The sequence below is a fragment of the Mustela lutreola genome, chromosome 1, assembly GCF_030435805.1.
Source record: "Mustela lutreola isolate mMusLut2 chromosome 1, mMusLut2.pri, whole genome shotgun sequence".
Lineage (NCBI taxonomy): Eukaryota > Metazoa > Chordata > Mammalia > Carnivora > Mustelidae > Mustela > Mustela lutreola.
Window position 1 is genome coordinate 70,817,470 of NC_081290.1, and position 9,702 is coordinate 70,827,171.

At 38.2% G+C, this 9,702-nt stretch overlaps 1 long non-coding RNA gene and 1 pseudogene across 1 annotated transcript in view; one reads left to right on the top strand and one right to left on the bottom strand.

Moving 5' to 3' along the window:
* LOC131827519 (uncharacterized) overlaps positions 1 to 7,995 on the bottom strand; it is a 49,977-nt gene extending 41,982 nt beyond the window's left edge. The window contains exon 1 of the long non-coding RNA XR_009352040.1: positions 7,863 to 7,995. This is a non-coding gene — a long non-coding RNA (uncharacterized LOC131827519). The remainder of the gene's footprint in view (positions 1 to 7,862) is intronic.
* On the top strand, positions 7,879 to 9,432 carry LOC131827514 (lanosterol 14-alpha demethylase-like; annotated as a pseudogene).
* The last annotated feature ends 270 nt before the right edge of the window (positions 9,433 to 9,702 follow it).

Consider the following 9,702-nt stretch of genomic DNA (forward strand, 5'->3'; position numbering starts at 1 on the left):
GCTGGGCTTTGATAAGCTGGGCTGATGCATGTAAGAAATAAGCCTTTCATTGGCAAAAATTGGTGATATGCAGGAAAAGTATAGAGCTGTTTAGAATATTCTTTAGATTGTTCAGAATTTTATAAAGACATTTTCCCAACATTTGGTTGAATGAAAATCCAGAGTCCTGTAACCTATATATTTAGGTATAGCACCCTAGACTCAATCCCAGAATCATCTGTCCAGTTGCTGATTCTGAAGATTCATGGTTGTTAGAATCTATGATAAGCCAAATCCTGATACAAGCATATTGCTGAATTTGCCTTAGGTCAGCCTTGCTGTAAAAGGCTGTTGAATGTCACAGAGAATAGGGCTATGACTTCAAGAGACTTACAGAACAGGTAACATTACTGTGATGTGATTTTTCACTAAAGACATTGGAGTGGGTAGAATCTAGCCTGACACTTGTTTGCATTATATCCTGATGACAGTAAGTGACAATAAACATTTACAAAAAATAATAAATTGACTTTAGTCATCTCATAAAACCCAGACATATTAAATGGGTTTACAGTAAATGACCTCAGTTAACTGTCTTCCTAAATAAACACTTACTTTTCAATTCCAATAAGATATAAGACTAAGTTTAAGAAGATTAGAGAACCAAGACTGGAGTATTGCTGTTTTTCTTTTTAAGAAGGAATCTGTGGGGGCGCCTGGGTGGTTCAGTGGGTTAAGCCTCTGCCTTCAGCTCAGGTCATGATCTCAGGGTCCTGGGATCGAGTCCCACATCGGGCTCTCTGCTCAGCAGGGAGCCTGCTTCCCCCTCTCTCTCTGCCTGCCTCTCCGCCTACTTGTGATCTCTGTCAAATAAACAAATTTTTAAAAAATATATATATGTGTGTGTATATATACGTATATATGTTTATATACGTATATATATACATATATACGTATATGTACGTACATATATACATACGTATATATATATACGTATATATATAATATATATATATTTTTCAAATGTATATATATACACATATATCAAATAAACAAATTTAAAAATGTGTATATATATACATATATATAAAATATGTATATAAGTATATATACATATATATATACACACATTTTTTTTAATTTGTATATATATATAAAAAGAAGGAATCTGCAGGGCAGTTAAGTCACCAACTCTTGATTTCAGCTCCGTCTTGAAGCTGTGGGATGGAGCATGTGCTGGGCTCTGTGTGCACATGAGTCTGCTTGAGATGCTCTCTCCCCCCTCCCTCTGCTTCTTTCCTTCCTCTCTCTCTTTCTCTCTGTAGGACGAATAAATAATTCTTAAAAAAAAAATAAAGTTTCTGCATATGTGATATGCTGTGGTTGTAATGATTATAAAAATTTGACCTATTTGAGTTGACAATTTAAAATCCAGAGCTAATTTATATTTTGGGATTTGGAGTTTGCATTTTACTACATTACAGTATTGGAATATTTGAAACTAGTATTTCATCATATGTATAAGTTTGTTTTGTTAGATTTATACAACATTTTTAGTACCTGGGAATGTTTGTCTTTTAAAGCCGCATAATAAAAGTAGTACAAAATGAAATTAAATAAATTAAATTTATTTCTTTTTTTTTTTAAAGATTTTATTTATTTATTTGACAGAGAGAAACAGAGAGAGAGAGGGAACACAATCAGGGGAAGTGGGAGAGTGAGAAGCAGGCTTCCTGCTCAGCAGGGATCCCAAAGCGGGCCTCGATCCCAGGACTCTGGGATCATGATCTGAGCTGAAGGCAAACACTTAACAACTGAGTCACTCAGGCACCCCATAGATTAAATCTATAAAGGCTGTTTAAAATATTTGAAGATATTTTATTAACTATTAAGCTTAAAAACAGAAAAAAAAATTTCAAAAACTCCTTAAAAGAGATTGCTAACATTTGTTATATTTATAAATAGAATGAAGAGATTTAAAAGCCGAACTTTAAGGGACAAAAGGCATTATAATGTAACACAACATATTAAATTAATTGTATTTTTAAGCCATAAATCAACACAATTTCTGTGCAAAGTGACAACAAACAAATCTTAAGGAAACCAAAAACTCAGGTTAGCAGATAACTCTATTTGAAAACCAAAGTAATATTTAGGAAAATTGATGTTTTGTCCAGACACAAAGGGCTTCAATTAATGCTAGCTGTATATGCTGATGGAAGCCACCTTTCATAAAACACAGGCCTTAGAAATAAAATACCTATTTAATTATTCCAGAAGGCAGGACCTCACAATTATAAGTATTAGATATCCTTATAAGCAAACCTATTGCAATTATTTAAAGAAAGAGAGTGATTACATTGCAGAGATCATAAATAGGCATCTACAAGACAAATGAAAAAACTGCTGTCCTGATGCTGTGCAAATAATTTTGTACCAATGTCCCTAACAGGATAATAACACTTCCGGTGACATTATCATTCAAAATTCCAAAAGGCTTCATCTTAAATGGATGTATCCAGGGAAACTATATTTAAGGACTGGGAAATGGCTCTACTGAATACAGAGACTGACACTGAAGGACACATATAAGATTTTGCATAGAGTTATTTCATGAAATGTGAGAATGGAAAAATTAATATCTCTCCATTGCATATTATTCTATGAATGTGTGAATGTTACTATGGACAATCAAATTAACAAGTAAGCTTATATTTAGCTAGTTTATCTATATCCCTCAAAGTGTGTATTTTTCAGTGGCCAAAACAAATTTTAAATACTTTTTCTTTTGATCTTCTCACTGGGAAGCAATGGTCGGGAAGGGGGAAAGGAGAAGGGATGGTCAGGGAGGCAAGAGGAAAACTGGAAGAGTGGGATATGATGGAAACCAAAGGATAAACATTTGAGGAAAATGACCAGTAGCCATCAGTGTAAAATACTGAAGATAGGCTAAGAATACAAAGGAGCTGACAGCATTGGGGACAGTGTTGGTGGTCACTGGTGATCACTACTCATTCAAAGTAGTCTCTGAGAAATGGGCACAATGGAAGGGTAAAAGCCAGACTGGCAGTAAAGAAGGGATGAGGGGGGTGACATCACATACTCTAATATTCTCTTAGATACTTTGGAGTATCTGCTCCCACTGTGAAAAGCTGCATGTGTGGTTGCCACTCCACCAATCATTTCTGCCTTAGACTTTAAGGTTCCCCCAGGACCACCCCAGTATTGGACCAGAGAGCCCTGGGGATCCAGTTCCTCTTCTCATGGGTAATGCGTCTTTCTCACCGTCTGACGCAGTCATGTTGGCTTTCTTTATTTTCCCATAGCGTTAAGAACAAAACTTTTCAGTTATCCTTAAAAATGGTGTCTCCAGGGACGCCTGGGTGGCTCAGTGGGTTAAAGCCTCTGCTTTCAGCTCAGGTCATGATCCCAGGGTCCTAGGATCGAGTGCCGCATCGGGATCTCTGCTTCAGCAGGGAGCCTGCTTCCTCCTCTCTCTCTCTCTGCCTGCATCTCTCCTACTTGTGATCTCTATCTGTCAAATAAATAAATAAAATCTTAAAAAAAAAAATGGTGTCTCTGTGATGGAGTTTGCTAACATAGCAGTATGCTCTGATGTCTATTTCTAGACTTAGCCTACGGTTGAAATATAGATGAAGGTCACAGGCAGTGTTGCACTCTGGCATTAAAAGACATCGGCAAGCTGGGGAATCAGAAATTCTCTGAAGGCCAGCCAAAATAAGTGCCTTTTTTTAAATGAAAATTGAGTAAATGACAAATGCCAGGGAGGAAAAAAAAAGTCTCTGATTTTATCAGTGATGCCTTATTATTCAAGAGGTAGTCCAAAGTCTTATGCAAGTGCATTTACTTGAACTACACATGATTATATCCTTACTTATTAATGGCTATCTTAGCAGCTAATATATTCCCTCTAATGGTGAGTCTTCAGCTGAAATAGGTTTCCTGCCAAGGCAGAAAGCCGATGAACAAGTTTTTTGATCTAAAATAAAAACAGCCATACTTCTAATTTATTTCCAAAATATGAAGGCAACATCAGAGGCCTCCTAATAAAAGTTAATCTTTGAGTTGGAGAAGATCATTTAGAACAAGGCCTGGGCTATCCTTGTTACTCTATGTAGACTCATGGGACACATTTTAATAAAAGATATTTCTTCCCTATATTTTTCTCTATTATGACCATTTGGTTTCTATTTCGTCTTTTCTTCACCCGCCCTGCCTGTCCACACACCCTACTTTATGGAAGAGAGACACTGAATGGGCATTTCAGGCCGGGAGTGTGTAGGAAAGAATTTCTCACAGGGTTCAGTCTAGGTCACTAGGGTTCTGCACAGAATTAAAGCAAAACCCCCACCTGCTTAATAAGATATAACTTTGCTTTTTTCTCTGCATCTTTATTTCATTCAGAGAAGGGTAGCTATTATAGGGCTAGAATCTGGTATGGCTTGGTCATTTCACTGAGTAATATCATTTGGCAACAAGTTAGGTTTTCTTGTCCCGGTAAGAGAATATATATTTTTTCTAACCCATGAATCACTTTTTAAGTTTCTTATGTATCAACCACACAACTTGATCATATTATAGCCTATGTGAGTTCATCCTTCAAAGCACTTTAATTATTGCCATGCAGAAGGGCCTCAAGAATATTTGTTGAAGAAATGAAATGTTTTTGTATTTAAAAGCTAAATCCAACACCTACTACCATTCCAAACCACTACAGGGAGAATGAGCATTTTAATGAGCAATATTTTTGGAATGTCGACCTAGTAGAGTGGCACTTAGGAGGACGTTCAAAGGTTAAACAAAAAGACTCATACCTTACCCCCAAGAGCTTTTCATTTCTAAAACACATTGACAAGGACCCATAAAACAAAACGTGGATTTCAAAGAAGAAAGACATTTTGTCAAGTTGAAAGACAAAGAAGATCAAACGTTTTCTTTAGACTCAAGTTCAAAGCTGGGTTCAGAGGCCTGGGCGGCATACTAGACTGAAATTCTAGAGGAAAAAAAAAATATTTTCTTTAAACTTTTCTTTTATCCAACAAAAAGAGTCTCCAGGACAATAAAGCTTCAATAACACTATTTTTTAGTAATTGTCTAGAGGCATTAAATAAAACATTTCCTTTTAAACATGGAGATTCCATGAGCCAAGTAAGATAATTCAATGAGCTCATCCAGTACCTCATGGCCCTCTAAGGGCAGTTGCACCACACCCTTAACAGTCAGAACCCTACAGACTATGAGAGCCCTACTTGCCTTGTGTTTCTAAAACGCTTTCTTCTCTCAGAGCTGGAGAAAAACTGGATATCAAAGATTAGAATCAAGTAAACAAAGAACCCTCTATACTAACTTTGTATAATACACAATATACCAACTCACAAATTTATTACATGGGTAACATGTAAATCTCACTTTTTAAAACAGCATTATGTGTGTGTGTACCAGAATATTTATAATTTTGATTCCACTCTAGTTTGTCATTTCTGGCATCAATAATGTAAAACTATTTTTCTCTGTACAGTTGCATGAGCTATTTAGAGTCTGTGGCTATTTTTACTGTCTTTTATATCTGTGCTTAGCTCATAGGTTTTGCACAAAAAGAGGTCTGCCCTCCAACTGGTAGATCCCATGGACTCGTGGGAGGCCACAATTATATTCTCAGGACCTCTCATATTCTCAAATATGAAAAGTAGTCCCAGAGCATTTCTTCTCTCTGCACACTGTCTGTATTCACTCAAGTGTGATTCTCACACATACCAGCCCAGGGAAATTCTTAAGTAAGGAAATCTTTCTTCTCCAATGTTTAGATTGAGTTCATTTTGAGATTTCATTAATGACAGTCCTTCGTCTACAAAAAGCTCTTGGCAGTACTGAATAAAAAACTCTAGAAACCAAATATAACAGCCATGGTGACTGCCAGTATCAACAATTTAACTTTTTTTGGTTTTTCTTCTTTTTTTTCGTTGCGGCCTTGTACAGCATTCCAAAGAGTAGAGTGTTCCATGAGTCAGTTTTAAGTTTCATGAACATAAACACTTGCAGAAAATGTGCTAATGTTGTGGAGGACTTCCTGATTTCCAACTCTACTTTTCCTTTTTCTTTTCTTTTTCTTTTTTTTTTTTTTTTTAGATTTTATTTATTTGAGAGAAGAGAGCACAAGCAGGGGGAACAGCAGGCAGAGGCAGAGGGAGAAGCAGGCTCTCCGCTGAGCAGAGAGCCGGATGCAGGACTCAATCCCAGGATTCCCAGATCATGACCTGAGCCAAAGGCAGATGCTTAACCAGCTGAGCCATCCAGGCAACCCTCTAATTTTTTTTTTGAGGTGTTGTATTGCTATAAATGTCCACACTTAACTCATAAATTAGCTAATTACTACTTCACAGTCAACTCTGGGAGCATTTACATTTTGTTTGGCAATAATAACTCTTCTATGTGAACACATTTGATCCTGTGATCACATGAAACAGGCGAAAGTGAGGTTTCAGAGAGAACTCAGTCAGTGAGTTTTCTGCTGCTGCTATAACAAATCACAAATTTAGTGGCTTAAAGCAATGCAAATTTATTATCTTGCAGTTCTGTAGGTTAGGAGTCTGATGCAGATCTCCCTGCGCAAAGATTGAGGCATTGGGGGGGGGGGGGGTGACCTTCCTTTCCAAAGGCTCCAGGGGAGAATCCGTCCCCTTGCCATGTCTGGCTTCAGGAGGCTGCCTGCATTCCCTGGCTCGGGGTCCCCTTCCTGTTACTCAAAGCCGGCAAGGGAGACTGGAGTCCTTTTCCCACCAAAGCACTGTGACCTCTTCCTCTGCCTCTCTCTTCCAATGTTAAGAGCATTTTTGATCGCATTAGACCCATCCAGATAATCCAAAATACTCAATTTTAAAATCAGCTGGTTAGCATGCTTAATTCCCTTTGCTACTTCAAGCCACCCTTGCAATGTAGCATAACATATTCAAATTCCTGGGACTAAGACATTGACATCTCTGGAAAGCCATTATCCTGCCTACCACACTAAGATTTTTTTTTTTTAATATTTTATTTATTTAGTTGACAGAGAGAGAGATCATAAGTAGACAGAGAGGCAGGCAGAGAGAGAGAGGAGGAAGCAGGCTCTCTGCTGAGCAGAAAGTCCGATATAGGGCTCGATCCCAGGACCCAGGGATCATGACCTGAGCCAAAGGCAGAGGCTTTAACCCACTGAGCCACCCAGGCGCCCCCACACTAAGATTTTTAATGCTGCCAAAAATCTAAAGATTCAGCCATGAGTCAGGTACATATGATTAAGTTAACAAACTTTATTGTATATGATCATATTCATTTCCTGTTAAGATACAGACAAACCTATATGCAGTTCTAAGAGGAGGAGGAGGAGGAAGGGGAGGGAGAAGAGGAAGAAGAGAGGCAGAAGGAGAAGGAGAAGAGCACAGAACTTAAATAGTCTGGATAAACTTAGCCAGGGATCTATGAAGACTCCTGAATAGGGTAAAGAACCAGAGCGACTTAGGGTTCTTTCTAACATTGAAACCCACTGAGGATCTAGAGAGAGTTCGTCTTCTATTTATCCCTTCCTCTCAGACACCGCAGAGCCATAGAGCTTAACTTTTTTAAGGTACAGAAATAAGGAAAAAATGCTCCCCGAAAGATCCATCAAAACTACAGGAATCTCACCAAATTAGCCTTAGGAATTTTCTTCTCTGAATATGGAAGTGTAACTTTTAAAAGTCTTTTTTTTTTTTTTTTAATCAAAGATCAGGAGACCCAGGGGTCCAGGCTGTCTCTAGACCCCCATCTGCTATTTTCTCTGGCTGCATTAATTGGGAGGATGGGGGCACCTCAGGCTACAGCGTCCTCACATAAACCATTATTACCTGCTGCAGGGTCATGATGGTAGTGCTGGGTTTCCTGCAGGCAGCCGGTGCTAGGGCAGTCTGTGGGGTAGGTGACCAGCAGCAATCGCCAGCATCTTGACACGTGGCCTAGTCGACTGCTCTGCCTCGCCTTCAGCCTCCTGGCTCCCCTGCCAGCCATGAAGAAGTGTCCACCACACATTTTCTCTCCAGTTCCATTCCTTGGATATGCCATAGGATTTGGGAAAAGTCCAAATGAATCTCTAGGAAATGCATGAGAAGTATGAACCTGTAGTTTTACCCTGGAGGGCAAGACATTTACTTACCTTCTGGGTGCTGCTGCTGCACTATTTCTTACTGGTAAATATGAAGACCTGAATGCCAACAATGTCCACAGTCATCTGACAACACCTGTATTTGGGAAGGGAGCTGCATAGGATGGGCCTAATCCAGTTTTTTTTTTCCCCTTTCTTTCTTTATTTTTATTTATTTATTTATTTTTTGGAGCAGAAGAAAATGTTTTAAAAAAGTGGCCTTAATATGGCCCACATTAGACAACACATTTACATAACTGAAAAGGAAACAAAAGAATCCTTTCCAAGTTGGGGATAAAGTGGAGAAAAAAATTCGTTTGAAGCTCCGAGCTCATCATTTTAACAGCCAGCCATTGTTAAATGGAAAGGAAAGCAGAAGTCAACTCAGTGAGAGAGTGGCACCGCTATATGCAGATTTGGATGCAGGTGTTACCCACGTGGCTTGGCTGGTGCCAGGTTGGCTCCCTTTGTCTTATTTCATATACGGGGACAAAGGTCATTGAAAGATCAAGAATATTTTCTGTAAAGCAATCTGGAAATGCAGATAGTCAGTAAAAGAAATTGATGACACTCTCGAAACTTTACTAGATTCTACTTACAAAGATGGGTGTCCTTTGACAAATGATGAGGTAGCAGGCTTGCTGACTGAACTGTTCCTGGCAGGGCAACATACAGCCTCAACCACTAATGCCTGGATGTGCTTCTTTTTGGTCAGAGACAAGCGCTTCAAGGAAAAAAAAAAAAAAAAAAAAAAAAAAAAAAAAAAAAAAAAAAAACACTTATTTAGAACAGAAAACAGTCTGTAACGATCTGCCTCCTTTAATTTATGATGAGCTGAGGGATTTAAATTTCCTTGGACTCTGTATAAAGGAAACATTAAGACTTTGACATCCTATAATGACCATGATGAGAATGGCCAAAACTCCTCAAACTGTGGCAGGGTATGCCATTCCCCCAGGACATCAGGCGTGTGTTACTCCGTCTGTCAACCAAAGACTGAAACACTCCTGGGTAGAACATCTGGATTTTAATCTTGATTGCTCCTTACAGGACAATCCAGCATCAGGAAAGAAGTTTGCCTACGTGCCTCTGGAAGCTGGGCATCATGGTTGTATTGGGGAGAATTTTGCTCATGTTCAAATCAAGACAATTGTGTTCACTAGGCTTTGTTGTATGAATTTGATCTTATTGATGGATATTTTCCCACTGTGAATTATATAACCATGATCCACACCCCTGAAAACCCTGTTACCCGATACAAATGAAGGTCAAAATGAAAAAGGCTGCAAGGAACTAATATGTGACACACCACTGTAAACTGCAAAAGCATTTGAAGTTGATGAAATTTATGAAACAATTTCTAGTGTAGTCTTTTTTTTTTTTAAGTATAATTTTAAGACAGCTAGCTTAACTTCACGGTTTTTATATTTTCTTGACTAAATGGCCCCAACAAATCTAATGGCATTTCAGATATTCCCTAATAGTTTTATGGAATTTACTTTATATGTTTTATTTAAGGAAATCAGGCTCGTAGTAAGAAATTATTT